This window comes from Mauremys reevesii, linkage group 2, assembly GCF_016161935.1.
Source record: "Mauremys reevesii isolate NIE-2019 linkage group 2, ASM1616193v1, whole genome shotgun sequence".
In the NCBI taxonomy this organism is placed as follows: Eukaryota; Metazoa; Chordata; order Testudines; family Geoemydidae; genus Mauremys; species Mauremys reevesii.
The window spans coordinates 65,098,401-65,114,124 of record NC_052624.1 but is presented as its reverse complement, the minus strand read 5'-3'; the positions used below and the strand labels follow the sequence as shown (position 1 = coordinate 65,114,124).

Here is a 15,724-nt window from a genome sequence, read left to right as displayed (position 1 = left end):
CTGAAATATTAACAGACACTTTGACAGCTACATTTGATGGACAATTTAAAGATTCCACAGCCCCACCAATGAAATGCAGATTACACGCCAGGTGACTACTACCTTTCCATAACCAAAGCAGTGCCTATAAGAACACGCCCATTTCCTTGTGACAACAATTAAATATTAGTGTATGGTTTTCACTGAATAAGATAAATGGCTCAGGCTGCTTCCTGACAACTGCAAACAAACATAGCATGAGCAAAGGTTGGCACCACACCCAGTTACCCATTTGTTTTCTTATTAGTTAGTCTGATTAGATTTGAACAGATTGTAATGCATGTTCTTTTAGAGCATATAGAATAGTGATCACAATACACATATTGAAGAGACTGACAATACTGTCCGGGCAAGTGCACCCTCCTAAGCAATCATTTGGCTGTCAGCCAAGAAACTCCTGCCTTCTGAAGGTAAAATGGGGAGGAACCAGTGCCTGAATCAATCAATCAATCATGCCAGCGAGTTAACTCATTAGGAACCAAAAGTAACTATGTATGGTGATGCCGGGAACCAGGGCCTGCAGCACAGCCAGTCTCCAGACAACCGGATGGGTGCAAGCTGGCCTGTGGAAGGCTGCCTGATTGCCTACACTGCCTGGCTGGTGAAGAGTCAGGAGACTGGCTCTTAAGCCCAGCAGCAGCAGTTCATCAGCTGCTGAAATAGCTTCTGTGCCAGTATGTTGTGCCCTGCCCCATGCTAGGTAACCCAGCTGTTAGCCTTAGCTCTGACTTCCCACCTTGGCGCTGACATCAGGCCTGTAAGGATTTGTCAACGCAGCAACTAGAGACCCGTGGCTGGCCTGTGCCAGCCGACTCGGGCTTGCAGGGCTGGGGCTGTTTAGGTAGTGCCAGCCCATTGGAGGCCCTAAGCAGGAATATTGTGGGGAGCCCTCAACACATAATACAAAGTGAATAGGGGGTCCTTGGGGCCCTAAGCAATGGCTTAGTCTGCTTATGTCTAGCACCGGCTCTGGCTGTTCCATTGCTATACGGATGTCTGGGCTCAGGCTGGTGCCCAGGCTCTAGTACCCTGCGCGGTTGGCGGGTTCCAGAGCTCAGGCTCCAGCCTGAGCCTGGAAGCCTACACAGTAATGAAACACCCCCACAGCCCAAACCCTGCAAGCCCGAGTCAGCTGGTACAGGCCAGCTGCAGGTTTTTCCTTGCTGTGTAGACATACCTAGCTCTGACCTCGGGCACCTATTCCTAGTTACAGACATCTGCTCCAACCACTAGGCAAGACTCCCCACATCCATTTCTGGCAAGTGGAACCTACTTGTAGAGCCAAATCCTTAGGGCATGGAGGAATCTGTGTTCAGGCGTGGTGACGGAAGGACTCCTCCCCATAGCCAGTGCAGTCGGAGGACTGCAGTAGTCCCTCCATTGGCTGTGTCCCACCCTGCACAAGGGAATGACCAGTGGATCTGCATGGTTCTCTCCCCACACACCTTATGTCCCTCCGATGGAAGACGCCCCCAAGAAACATATGTCCAACAGTATACCAGGAATACAGACTCCTGGGCAGGATCTTCACTACAGCTGGTCAGCTTGTTTCAAATTAATCTTTTTTCCCCATTGAAAAATGATCTCCCCCGCCTCTTTATTTCACACAACTAAAGAGACCTGTGGCACAGGTATTGTGGGGTTAACAGCTGATTCTGGCTGTGTGAGACTACCTTGTCCCTGACCTCTCCAGGCTGTAATAAAGGAACAAGGGGCCCAAGACCTGAATAAATCACCGTTGTCTCTTAAGCAGTTATAGCACTGTGTCAGTGACACTTGCTCTGTGCACCTGTCAGTGAGTATCAGCTCTTCACTTTGGCTGTCTCCTTTTCACGCTCATCTGGTCTAAGTGCTGGCTTGCAGGGGTATGTGGCCATTTCCAAAATTTCTGGAAGATCCAAAGACACTTTGGTAAAAGCTTAGCATGCTCACTGTGTAAATACACAATATTTTGGAATGTAATAAATTCTACATATGGTTAAGCCACTGATCTGGGACTCAAGTGATCTGGCTTCAAATCCCAGCTCTGCCACAGATTCCCTGTGCCACCTTAGGCAAGTCAATTTGCTGTATCTCTTCATCTGTAAAAAGGGTGATAATATAATAACTTCCTTTGTCTATTTAGTCTGGAAGCTCTTTGAGCCAGATACTCTCACCATGTGAACCTACATTGCCTAGCACAAGGGTTTGTTGATTTCAGTTGGGGCCCCTAGGCACTGCTGTAATAGAAATAATTAAAGCCATAATGATATACAATAATTCTGGGCTATCTTCTCCATAATTATATACAGTATCTGTTCAATGATTTTTTGTACTTTGCTGTTTGCATAATTTATTGTCTGTACTATGAGCGTAGGAGGGTCTTTCCCCCTGCTTCTGCCCCTAATCAAGGGCCACCCATAATCCCGGCCCACATAGGATCTGGCCCACTAGCTATGAGGTGTCAAGCACCATTGAGAGATATAGTGTGCCCTTACCCCTCACTGACTTGACTAGGAGTTGATAGGAGTTGGCCACATGTTGTATGTACTTGAGAGAGCACAAGGATGGTGCTAGAGTTCCTCAGATTAGAAAGGGAAACAATGGGGCTATGGACCCAGTTTCCTGCCACATCAGCCAGCAGTGCTGGGAGTGCACCCTGAACTCTCATAGCAGTAGTCACGGTCCTGGAGGTAGGATACCTGCCCTAGGACCTCCTGTCAGGGTGATGTCCTGCTGCATTATTCCCAGTGCACCTCATGGTCTCACAGATTCAATGTGGCCTTATATTGTCACCTATATAATACTGAGTAACTTCTCTCCCTCATTCTTGAAGACTGTAGTATTATAATTTTTCAGTAACAATTTTGCACAGACCATTTTACATGCCTCTTGTTTACACACACTCCCTAATAAAGTGAGAGCAACAGAACAAACATACTTATGACAAAGCAACAAGAACTAGAGCCTCAACATTTCCAACTTAGATTACACGGCCACGTTATGTGACCAACAGAACCTAATGATCCCAGAGACACAACTAGCAGATACCACAATTGTTTGCATTTTCAGGGATAACTATTCAAATAACTGGACCAATATTTTTAACCTCTCTTAGCCTATACAGCCCCTTTTGATACTGCTGACCATTATGTGCTGATTATCTGGGCCCTAGCTGGAGTTGGCAGAACTGCTTTTTGATGGGTCTTTGCTGGAAAGGACATCACACACAATGGTGATGGTCACAATCTCCTCAGAATCTCCCTTGTTGAGTTCCATCTTGTGCAACATGCTGTTCTCTGTGGAAATGAAACTGCTAGGGAATATTTTAAAGGGGAATGAGCTGAGGTAGCCTCACACTTTGCTCAATGCCAGCTTTACAGTTGACTTTTTGTAGAGCAAGTTGCATGATTAGCGTCTTTATTTGGTTAAGGAATGATTGGCCAGCTCAGGCTAGATAGGACAAATGGATTTTGTGGGCACTGAGAAGAGCTGAGAGGGTGAGGAAAACACCATGGAGACAAGCTTGGTGTTTGAGTTACTCTGGCTTTCTCTCTCACCATGCAAACTGCTGCTGGGACAGTTTCTAGAGTAGCTGTTATCTCCGGGTTCTTCACAAGGTTTGTCTATTGCTCTTTACTGCAGACCTTGCAATGGTCATTCATGACTTCATCCTCAGCAAGCTAGATTGCAGCCTTCTTCATACTTACTTTGGAATGAACCAAGTTCCACCAGGCTACAGATTTTTTTTTTTTAAATTCCCAGAAGATGATTCCTTTGGGTCCCCCTAGAAGCTGTGCTTTCCCTTCCCATTCTACTCTCCGTTTGCGCAAGTGAGATAGTACTAAGCTATATCTTCAATAAACTAGCCTAGGGACTGATTCTTAGCTGGTGTATGTTGGCATAGCTCCATGGCAGGGATCTGGCTCATTCAGTATTTTCCAGGAACAACATGTAAATATTTCTAGCAAGTAGTATCTTAATATAAACTTGTTTGCCCTATTATGCTGCCTTCCTCCAATGGGTAAAAAAGTATAGACACCTTACTGCTTAAATTCTCCTCTGCAAGAACACTTACAGACCTGGGACACTGGGTATAGGGAGGATAGTTTTTAAGGGACCCCCCCCACACACAGTTAAAGTATTGGCAGTACATTATTATCCATGGGGAGAGATCTGAATCCAGCTCTTGGGATGAGAGAAATTAAGGGATTGGACAAATTTAAGATGTCAATTAATTTTCATTTGGCTTTTGGTCTTTTTGTTTTCATAGAAACTTCCTGCTGTTGTTACATCCTGATAGATCAAGGCACGTCAATTGGATTGTCAGTAAAATTATAGGAATCTTGCATTCACTGAGGATATAGACTCTTTTGTAAGTTACCGTAACTCTTCATTTTCAATGTTATTTCTATGATGCAGTTTATTCCAAATGCAGTAGTTTTCATTGTTACAAGCATTCAGTTATCCCAGCCTATTGCTCCTATTTTAAACTCTTTGTACTGGATTCCTGAATAGTTTCATATTAATATTAAAGTCTTCTTAGTCACAGTATTTCCAAGGCCCTGAATGGTTGTGGACTGGCATACCTGACCATGTTCCTTGAATGCTTTATGAAGCAGCAAGCTGTTTAGTTTTGTTTTGTCCTGAAAGCAATCTTGAGACACTAGGAGCCAGAGATGGAATTTTCAGAAGTGACTAAGGGATTTAGGTACCCAATTGAAAACCTACAGTAGTGGGGTGTCAAAGACCCTTAAGTGCCTTTGAAAATTCTACCCTAGAACTTTTCTAATTGTGATCCTCAATTTTGGACTGTTCAGAATAGAAAGTCTGCGTTAACTTTCAAAGCAAGGGTTTTTATTGTTTGTTTGTTTTTAATTGCTGTTTTTAATTATTTTAGAGCTCTGTTAAATTTAATTGTACAGTACCCTCCCTAGGACCTGTATGCTGTCACGTTATTTTTATATATAATTTTTGTATATTTTTATCCCATTTTATTTTATGGTGTTTGTAGCTATGCAACTTTCATTTGTTTTCTGTGAACTGCTCCTTTAAATTTGAATTCTTTCTACTAAGTGCTTGGAGCACGGAGCTGTGAGACAATTCCAGACAGAAAATTTTAAAGACGGAAGGACTCACACTGTGCTCTCTTTCTTTCTGTCCCCTGAGACACTTTTTTCCCCCTTAATCTAAAATTAAGCATCTGGACTGGAAGCACATATTGCTACTTTCTGTGTGGAAAATATAACACAAAGGATACCAAAACGCTATACATGGAGGAGTCATTCACCAGCTAATGCAATCCAGCCACTTCTAGAGTGGAACACAGCAACTTTGTAGCTGTATGCAGCAAGAGAACAAAACAGTTTCAGTTAGGAGGTGAAGAAGAATACTAATCCTAATTGCAGTTCAGGAGAATTTAGGTAAACAGAATGTAATTACCAAAATTATAATTTGAGCAGAACATCAGGGGGCTTGACACTATATTTGCTGGAAATAGTGCATGGAGATCTTGAATGACCCCCTGTCATCCAATAGATACATATAACAATGATGAGCAAATGAGAAATCCCTCAGAGTGAGAGAAATTGATTTTACCTGTCAGCTAAGACACAACAGCCTATATCTTCAAGAGCGACTCAAGATTTTGATGCCCAACTTGGGACACTTTAAAGGGGCCTGATTTTCACAAAGTGCTGAGCAGCCTCCTCTGAAAGTTAGGCCCCTTCAGTCCAAAATACCTTATTATGGCCACTGTCGCAGGATGACAGGACCCTTTAAGAGGGAGCAGGGTCCACTGCAGCAGGTCCTGGTGCACAACTGGCTTCAGGGGCGGCATCTGTGCCTTATAAAGAGTGAGACATCTGCATGTGGGTGGCAGATGCCTGGAGCTACTGCTGGGAGTAAAGAAGACACCAGTGAGGAAGGTGTGTGAAAAAGGCCAAGAGATATTGGGACGAAGACCCTCAGGGAGGGGGCTTGGGCACATCTGAAACTGGGATGAAGGCTTTGTAAGTTTTTTTCTTTTGAAAGACTTTGTGCAGGACTTAATAAACTGGACCGCAGAAGGGGGAATGGTTTGAATATCTAGACTGTGTGGACTTTGTAAGGGATCCTGAATGAAAGGGAGACTAGGGCAACCCTCAGCAAAGCCACATTTAGCCAGAAGGGTGCTGCAGGGAAATCGTGCCCTTTGATAATCACCTAGAAATTGATGCACTTAAAATTGCTAGTCACTTTTGGCCAAGTGCTGCAATAGCACAGTGCCCCCTAGTACCATGCTCCAAGGTGGTTTCAGTGCTGACATCTGCTCTCTGATTTCTCTGAGGCACATCCTATCCAGTTACTGACAAGTCATGATGCTGCTTAGCTTGCAAAAGCTGACAAGATCGCAGCTGGAGTGATATGGCTGAATCATACTAGCTTTATCTTTGTTTCCTCTTTCACCTTTTCCATACTGCCATCTTCATTCTCCCTATATGCTGCTTACAATCTCACAATAGGTCAGACAGCCTGGGCTAAAAATTTGGCCATGCACATTTTTGGAAAGTGGCACTTTGTTGCCATCTTCTAGGCCTGCTTGTTAAAACAACATATCAACTGATATTCTAGATGAGTCAAAACATACATTTTCAGAATTGGAAGCTGACAGCTAAGTGAGAGTATAGTAAAATCCACCTTTGTTCCAGCCTTACCTTCAGCTTACTCGCTTCCACAACCACTATCCTTAAATTGCATAGTGAAAAATCGACATGGTATTGTGGGTACCAGGGCCTCATGAGAGGAGTAATCCAAACACACAGCCAGAAAGTGCTTTTTCCCATGTCTTGTTTTCTAATGGAAGAGCATACACCCCTTTAGCAAATTACATGGAGTTCTCTTCTACAAAAACAAAACAAAAAGAGAGGTGTAATGTTTGCCTGCCTCACAGGGGGACTGTAAGCCTGAACTAATGTTTGTAAAGCACTTGGAGAGTCCCAGCTGAAAGGTGCATGTGGATGCAAAGTATTGTTGCTCTTTAGTAGAGATGAGTCTCAATTAAATCTAGATCAAAAATGCATCTCTCTATAACTGGCCAAACCAGAGCTCTACTTCTGAGCACTCCCAAACTTGGGAGTTCAAAAATATGGATCCAGATCTGAGCTTTCCCATATTGAGTTGCTTGGAGTCACCTTTTCTAGAGATACATTTAAACTATGAACTCTAAAGTGAACCAGGCCCGAAATTTTGGTTTAGGCCGATCCCTAAGCTTTAGTGTGTTCTATATTCATTCCTTTTAAAATCAGGCCAATTTTAAACAAAAGACCTAGAGTTGGATCCTCAACTCAGGATCTGAGGAAACATCTGAGGTGCTAGCACTTAGACTTTGGCTTGACCTTTATTACCATAGTAATAACATGATGTATCAATATACCAATGCTGCTGCTTAATTGCTGAGTGAGTGCAGATAATAAGCAAATCATGCTACTTTACAATAGCTCTCCTGCAATGTTTGCCATACAATAACACACTGCACACAACTTTTATGGAATGTTCATAAAACAGTGCCCAGAGATACCTATTATTGGGTGGATAAACCCTCAAGCTCAATTTGTTAAACTGCCAAAAAAAAATCAGATTTGCAGTGCATGTCATTGTGACCTACTGCATTCAACTGTAACTTGCACCTATTTGCATAAGGAGTATTTCATATTTATGTGTGGCATCAATTTTGTTTCCTCCTACCTCCCCCCCATATTTACAAGACGTGGCTGCTGGGAGAACCTAACTTTTGAATGTAATGACTTTTTGTGCATTTAAAATCTCAATCATCACATTAGCATGGTGTTTTCTCTTTGAACTCTTTCTTCTAATTTTTTTTTAAAGGAAGAAGAATCAAGAGAAGAAAAAGAAAATACTGATAAATATCCCAGTGCCTGTCTCTGAATGTACAGCCTTCAGTCACACATTCAAATGTGTGCTCATTTAAATGCATGACCTGGCGACTGCACATTCACATAAAGCAGGTTGTTGGACCATGCAATCTTGTGGCCTAATGATATCATATATTCCAAGAAACACAAAGTGGTATAAGGGATCTGAACGGATGACAACTCATTTTCTAGAAGTACCAGGAAATCTAGATTCTCTGAGGAGAGAACGTATAGAATAAAAGAAAATAGTGTTGATTTCAGGGTGAAATTTTCAAAAGTGCTCATTGAATTTTCAAAAGTGCTCAACTCTGCTTCTGTGAAAATCAGTGGGAGTTTTACCATTGACTTTAGAATGAATGCTTGTTTCAATGATTAGACATGGAGACTAGGATTTTCAGAAGCGCTCAGCATTGGCCTAACTCTGCTCACCTAGAACGTATTGGTAAAACTCCAACCCACCGATTTTCAAAAACCAGAGAACAACTGTGCAGGAAGAACGATTTTCTCCAACAGCTTTTCTCAACTGGGAAACATCCTGTCACCTACCAGCTGAGAATTAGAATCAACTTTATTATAGTCCAAGTATTCCTTAGAATTCCAATATAGGAGTTGACTTCAGTGGGAACTGGTTCAGGCTCATAATGCATATGCAATAAAGCACATAGTGAGTCCCAGCTCAACACACTGTTTTGTTGCTAATTTGCTATAGCCTCAGCAAATCAGATTGCCTGCGCCCATCAAAGAGTGTAAAGGCCACATCTAAATATGGATGTCCAAAGCTGGGTTTAATAACAGATGTTATACTTTTGAAGACATTCCGTTATGTCTTGTACCTCACCAATGTGCTTATACTTACCACACTTGTAAATACCTCACAGCACATTATGTCTTATTCCTCAACTGCTGTTGTTCCTACTCATTGAACCCTTTAGCACTGATACAATTAATAGCTAACACTCTACAGTGTTCAGAACGTTCCAAGCAAGTGCATGAAGAATATACTGAGGAGTTAGCTTTCTTCATGTTTTTGGGTTGGGGTGGAGGGAATTTTTCTGAAGATTTCTGATCTCCATTGCAGGTGGCTTCTCTGAAGACTTCAGATTCTGTCATTTTGCTGATCAAGAGGCTGCATAATGTATATCACTACTGTCTTGTGGGAACAGCTGTTCTACTGGAAATAGATCTGAAGACATATATCCTTGTGTGTATTGAGGAATATCCCTGATTACATACACCAAAACTTTATATCAAGCAAAAAGAAAATGGTTCTCAGTAAGTGAAACATATGCTATTCAAACATCTGAACTGTCTTAATAAAATCCTAGGGATAAATTCACACCATTGAAAGAATCAAAACTAGGGGACCTATAACCTAAATATTAGGAATCTACACTAGAACTGAACAGAGGGTAATAGTAAACACACACTATGAAATCATCTACTAGGGAAGGTGAATGAAACAAAGGGTATAAATGAGTTCAGTGCCCACCTAGATTTGGGGAAAGTGGGGTCCAAAACCAGCTCAACATATTGGGCAGGATGGAAGGCCAGTTACTGTTTTTAAAAGGTCTCATGCTTTTAATATTTTAGCATGATAAAACTCATTCATTTTAATGACTCAAGCACCAAGTTAAACCGTCTTCACATTAAATCCTTGTATGTGAAATCTAACAAAATCAATGAGCCTAGGCATGCCCCTTATTAAGCTATTTTACCATGCTTTTGATTTTCAGAAGAGCTAAAATATTCTCTTCCCTACCCCAATATATTATTATAGTGACCAGTGTATGAGAGATGGCTGTAGAATGCTCATGAAACCTGCAGATTCTTGTTGGGCCTAACAAGCCAAGAGGGAGCCCCGAATGTGCCAAAATTATTAGTCATACCCCTGCTCTTGAAAGTAAAAGACACTGGCTCAGTACAACTGCAATTGTCAACTTGATGTATATCCTGAGATTCCAAGAGTGTCCCCTCAAGGTACCAAGATGGTGGGAACACCCAGTGTATTCCTGATCTTTGAAGAATAGAGGGAATTCCAGTCCTGAATTTTCAGGGAGGAAAAACTTAATGTTAAGTGTAAGGGGGAAAAACTTAGGGCAAGTTATATCCTTGGCAGAGTATCAATAAGAAAATTCTGTTTCATAGTCCAACAAATAAAATTGTAATCAGCGTGTTTTTAAACTGGTTTGTCAGGATGGCGAGGAGAGTGCCAAGGTAAGGGGCTGACTGAGCTTCAAAGTTCATAGATGTTACGAGCCCATAGGTTGCAAAAATGGGTGTTATGACCTCCTGCATGACCCAGCTTCACCCAATAATCCCAATAGTGGAGGAAATTGTTCTTCCCTCTTAATTTAACTGTTCCTGGTGATTTTTTTCTCCTTTCCAGACTTTCATAAATTCCAAGGGCCAAAGGGACCATTGTGATCATCACGTCTGACCTCCTGTATAACACAGGCCACAGAACTTCCCCTAAATAATTCCTAGGGCATCTCTTTTAGAAAAACATCAAATCTTGATTAAAAATTGCTAATGATAGAGAATCCACTATGAACCTTGGTAAACTGTGCCAATAGTTAATTGCCCTCACTGTTAAAACTTGGCCCTTTATTTCCTGTCTGAATTTGTCTATCTTTAACTTCCAGGCATTGGATCATGTTATACCTTTGTTTGCTAGATCAAAGAGCCCATATCAAACAATTGATCCCCATGTAGGTACTTACAGACTGTAATCAAGTCACCTCTTAGCCTTCTCTTTGATAAGCTAAATAGATTGAGGTCCTTAAGTCTATCAATGCAAAGCATTATTTTTAAACTTTTAATCATTCTCATGGCTCTTCTGTGAACCCTCTCCAATTTATCAACATTCTTCTTCAACTGGACACTGCATTCCAGCAGTGGTTCACCAGCGTCAAACACAGGGGTAAAATAACCTCTCTACTCCAACTCAAGATTCCTGTTTATGTATCCAAGGATCACATTAGCCCTGTTGGCCCAATGTTGCACTGGGATCTAATATTCAGCTGACTATCCACCACAACCCCCAGATCTTTTTCAGAGTCACTGATTCCCAGGATAGAGTCCCCCATCTGATAAATGTAGCCTACATTCTTTGGCCTTCTTCTAACAACCTCTGTAAAAGGAGCCACTTTCAGTAATTTCCTTTGGGATTTATTACTACAACAAGTATATCAGGGGTACAGAAGTGTCATGTCTTATGGGACTGTGACCATTGTTTAAGGACACTGTTTACAGGAGATTGAGGGTACATCTACAGGGGGATAAAAGCCCCTCAGCACAGCCGCAGCTGGCCTGGGTCATCTGAGTCAGGCTCATGGGTTTTTTCATCCCCATGTCGATATACCCTCCCAGACCCCACCCCAAGTGAGCCATCTTAGGCCTTAGGTCTAGCAGGAAGGTTTTACCAGTTACACAGATATACTTAAACAGATATAACCCTCATCCTCCTGTGTGGACACTCTTATTAGTGGTTATTGGTTTAAAAATCGTACCCCAAAGACTTCCCCATGTAGACAAGGCCCAAGCTTGGGGAGCCACTAGAAACAGCAGAGGAACAAGAGAGGCGCTGCCCGCTAGAACCAGCTAGTCCCTTAAAGCTAACAGGCTTTAGAATCTCCAATAGGACACAAGTTCCTTCCAAAGGGTGCGGCCCAAGAGCTTGTCAGACCAGCCTATCCCAGGGGTGGGGAGATCACTTTTATTGCTTTATAATTGTGGTGACTATTTATATTATTTGAACATTATACAATCTTATATATCTGTCAGCACTGTGTGACCTGCCAGCCAACTGTGCATATCTCAGACCTACTTTATCAAACACCAGGCAAGCAAAGATAATTTTAAAAATGTATTTTGTGACCCAGTGCATGTGCCTGCGTTTCTGCCACGAGACCACAGCTACTGTCAGGAATCTGATAGGCACTCTTGTGACAACTTATATTTATACAGCATCTTTTATCCAGAGGGATCCCAACGCACTTTGCAGATTGTCTGCATAGGAATCAGTACGCAATTCACAGAAACACAGCCACCTCTGATGTGAAATGTAGCAGAAATATAACAGCATGCAGCAGCACTACATGACAATGTGAAGAGGAGGTGGCAAGATTCATTTGAACTGCAGTGAGGTTAGGGAGGGCACCCAGAACTTATCAAACAAATTTGGAATTTAGACCGGACCTCCTTCCTTTTGGGGAAAAGCATTCTCTGCTCTGCCAATGACTTCCTGTGGCCAAGTCATGTAGCCTCACTGTGTCTCAGGTCCTCATGGGTAAAATGGGAATAATAGTATTTTCTCCCCTCACTGGATAAATACAATAAAGGTCATGGGGTACTTGAATACTATGGTATTCAATGTAAGTACCTTACATAAGCAGGCTACTGGAACTTTAATAATACTGACACGTTATCAGGAAGAAGAGCTCTGAATGGCTTGAACGCTTATCTCTCGCACCAACAGATGTTGGTCCAATAAAAAACATTACCTCAGTCACCCTGTCTCTCACATTATCAGGACCTTAGTTTTACATCTCATCTTTCAGATAAGAACTTTCTGCCCTCAACTCCATGATTCAGTACTAACAGAGGATGGAGGAGTGCCACCTACTGAATGACTCGGTCCTTGAAAGTTATTCAATGGCAGTCTTGCACTCCTGTACTGACTGGGTTGGATCTTCTCAGTCTGTGGGGTGGATGAGGCTGCACAACTACCTGGTAAAGCAACACAGCCACATCCTTAGGTGTATTTTTTTTTTATAGCATCTGGGCAAATTCACAGGAAAGATCAAAAACACATTGTGAAAAAACATCTGCCTGCAGTAACCAATAAGAGAGCAAACCCGACCATCAAGCCTGATGGAAATGACCCAGAAAGGGCTATTAGCCACCAATATCAGGAGTAGGGCGGGAAAGATGACCCACTTACCTGGCTCAAGCAAAATATTTGGGTAAACAAACTGGTCTTGCACCATCCCTGCAGGCCATCATGTTGGGCTTTGAAAAACCAGCAAGGAGAATGAGTTCCAGAGGTAAGAACCCTCCACCAAGAACTACTTCTCTTCCTCCAGCCCCAGTCCATATCTGGCATGCAGAATGAGGTGTCCAGTTCAGGATTTCAGCAGAATGCCTCCAGGATTTACCTTCTTTACCACAAAAGACACTGGCTCACTACAGCTGCAATTGTCAGCTCATTGTATACCCTGAAATCCCAAGGGTATGTTTCCCCTCAAAGTACCAAGATGCAAGTGACTTGGCTACTAATAAGAGCAAGAAAGTGTGTCCACTAAATTGTCACAAAAGGAACAGATCTTCATCTGAGCTCTATAATGTGCAAAAATTAAAGGTGAGATTTTCAGAAGTGCTCAGCATTGGCCCAACTCTGGTCGCACTGAAGTCAAGGAGGAGTTTTAAAGCCCAGTGCCACCCTCAGAGATGCTTATTGCATGGGCAAGGGCAATGCCTTCTGTATTTGCCCTCAACCTTTCCATATATTTAATAAGCTAATGCAATTGTTTGATCAAGCAGAACTGGCACTTCTCCAAGTGCCTTGTGAGTTGAGTCCTGAGTGAGCCTCACCATAACACATCAAAACAAGGCTACTGAATCATGGGTTAAATTAGATTGAAACAGGTGGGGGAGCTTGCACTGCACCAGCTGACCACAGCACTGCGTCCACAAACCAAGGAGCAGAGGAGCCAGGCTCCCCATGACTTTTAAACTTTCCATTAAACAGCTTTTTTCAGATTAAAATCTTTATGCTTAATTTGCTGTTAAAGCAGGTACTTCTTCCTCTCTCAGAACTCCTGTAATAGCCTGGGACAAGGAATGGCAGGTTCAGAACACTGGGGTTTCTATTCAGAGCCTGCTTGCATTGTATTTCACCTTGAACTCTCAAGGGATTCTCTATTCAAACCTAAAAGCATTTATTGAGACATCAAAGGCCAAATTTTCAAAAGGTTACATGCGTGCCATATCGCATGTGGATTTGCACATGTCAGCTCATGCATGCAAATACCCGAGGTGTACTGACAAGTGAAGTATTTGCATACGGATGTGACCGGCTGGGCACTATGTGGGCATACCAATAACACATTTGCAAGGACTCTGAATAATTTGGCCCTATATTTGCACTACTTTGTGTGTGTGTGTGTGTGTGTGTGTGTGTGTGAGAGAGAGAGAGAGAGAGAGAGAGAGAGAGAGAGAATGTGTATGTAAAATTCTTACAATCCTTGGTACCATATATTGCAGCCACTATACAGTCAGAAAATGCCAGAAAGAACCAATGACGCCTGTGCAAGTGTCCCTCCACGTCCCCTCGGAAACATAACTTAGGTCTTCATTATAACAGTTCAGACCTAAAAATGATTTACGAATAGAATCATTCTGCTGTTTTTACTCTACACTGGCAGCTTTTGAAAGGTGTCAAATGACTGCTTCTTGACACTGGGGTTTGCGGGAAGCAAACATTTTTAAAGCATCTGAATGGCTTTTAATTAAATGGCTTTTGATTGTGTTGACTGAGGATGTGTCTTTTCCTGGCTGGCCAAGGGAACAGGTAAAGGCCATGGCAGTAACCAATACCAAAACACTGGAAAAACACACATTTCAGGGCTTATAACTGACTTGGACTTTTGGTCTGTCTCTCTCTCAATAGAAACAAAAAGAAAGAGAAGATTTCTCTTGGGTTTATGAAGAAAGCTGCTTACAAGTACAAGCCAATCTGGAGAAAGAGAACAAAGGAACAATGGCTTTGCAGAAATGTTATACTACAGTCTGATTGAAAAAGTTTCACTGAAAAATTCTTTACAGAAGAATTCTGAACAAGAGCTGGAAAAGATCAACTAGCAGCTGGAAGGCAAAAATAGCTGTTGGGAGAGGAGGAACTCTCCCTTGGGCATGAATGCTTTAAAACACAGAAAAAGAAATTCATACATTAGCATGCAGTCATCTGGTATGCCATTATGGAAAACTATCATGTGCTATTTATTAACCCAATGATGACTGCTCTGTGCTGTAGCATTTAACATACTTGTCATGAAGATAGTTTTGATAGGAAAAGCAACAAAGAATCCTGTGGCACCTTATAGACTAACAGACGTTCTGCAGCATGAGCTTTCGTGGGTGAATACCCACTTCTTCAGATGCAAGTGGATGTATTCACCCACGAAAGCTCATGCTGCAGAACGTCTGTTAGTCTATAAGGTGCCACAGGATTCTTTGTTGCTTTTACAGATCCAGACTAACACGGCTACCCCTCTGATACTTGATAGGAAAAGTGTCATACCCAGCTGGCACTGGGTAAAGTGACATAGGCTTTGTCTACACTGGAAAGTTTTATCAGTTGTACAGGTATCATTATATTGGTATAACCCCCTTTGTGGACACACTTATTCCAGACAGTATAAGAGTACACTGTTTCAATTTAAGCTTAACCCCTACCCAAGAGACATAAACAAAACAAAACAAAAGTCCTCTTGATTTACACTTAAAAGTCAGGTCAAGGTATCTGTGTTGGTCAGGGGTTGGGAAAACTACACCCCTCACTTACACAGCTATACCAACCTAACCCCCAGTGTAGATGCAGCTTTGGCGATGGATGAATGCTTCCCTCAACACAGGTAACTTTGAGGACATGGCATTCATGTACCAATGGAAAATTCCCTTCCATCAGTGTAGGCTCTGTCTGCACTATAGGTTATGCTAGCACCATAGGAACACCAACATTGTTTTGCCTGTATAGTCTGTGTAGTGTGTTGAGGCAGCCTTATGCTGGAATA

The 15,724-nt window shown here is 42.3% G+C and overlaps 1 long non-coding RNA gene across 3 annotated transcripts in view; it reads right to left on the bottom strand.

Moving 5' to 3' along the window:
• Positions 1–4,745, bottom strand: part of LOC120398455 — a 39,043-nt gene extending 34,298 nt beyond the window's left edge. For all 3 annotated transcript variants that reach the window (XR_005594434.1, XR_005594435.1, XR_005594436.1), the window contains exons 1-2: positions 4,608–4,745; positions 1,829–1,927 (exon numbers count right to left, since the gene is read on the bottom strand). This is a non-coding gene — a long non-coding RNA (uncharacterized LOC120398455). The remainder of the gene's footprint in view (positions 1–1,828; positions 1,928–4,607) is intronic.
• Positions 4,746–15,724: the final 10,979 nt, after the last annotated feature.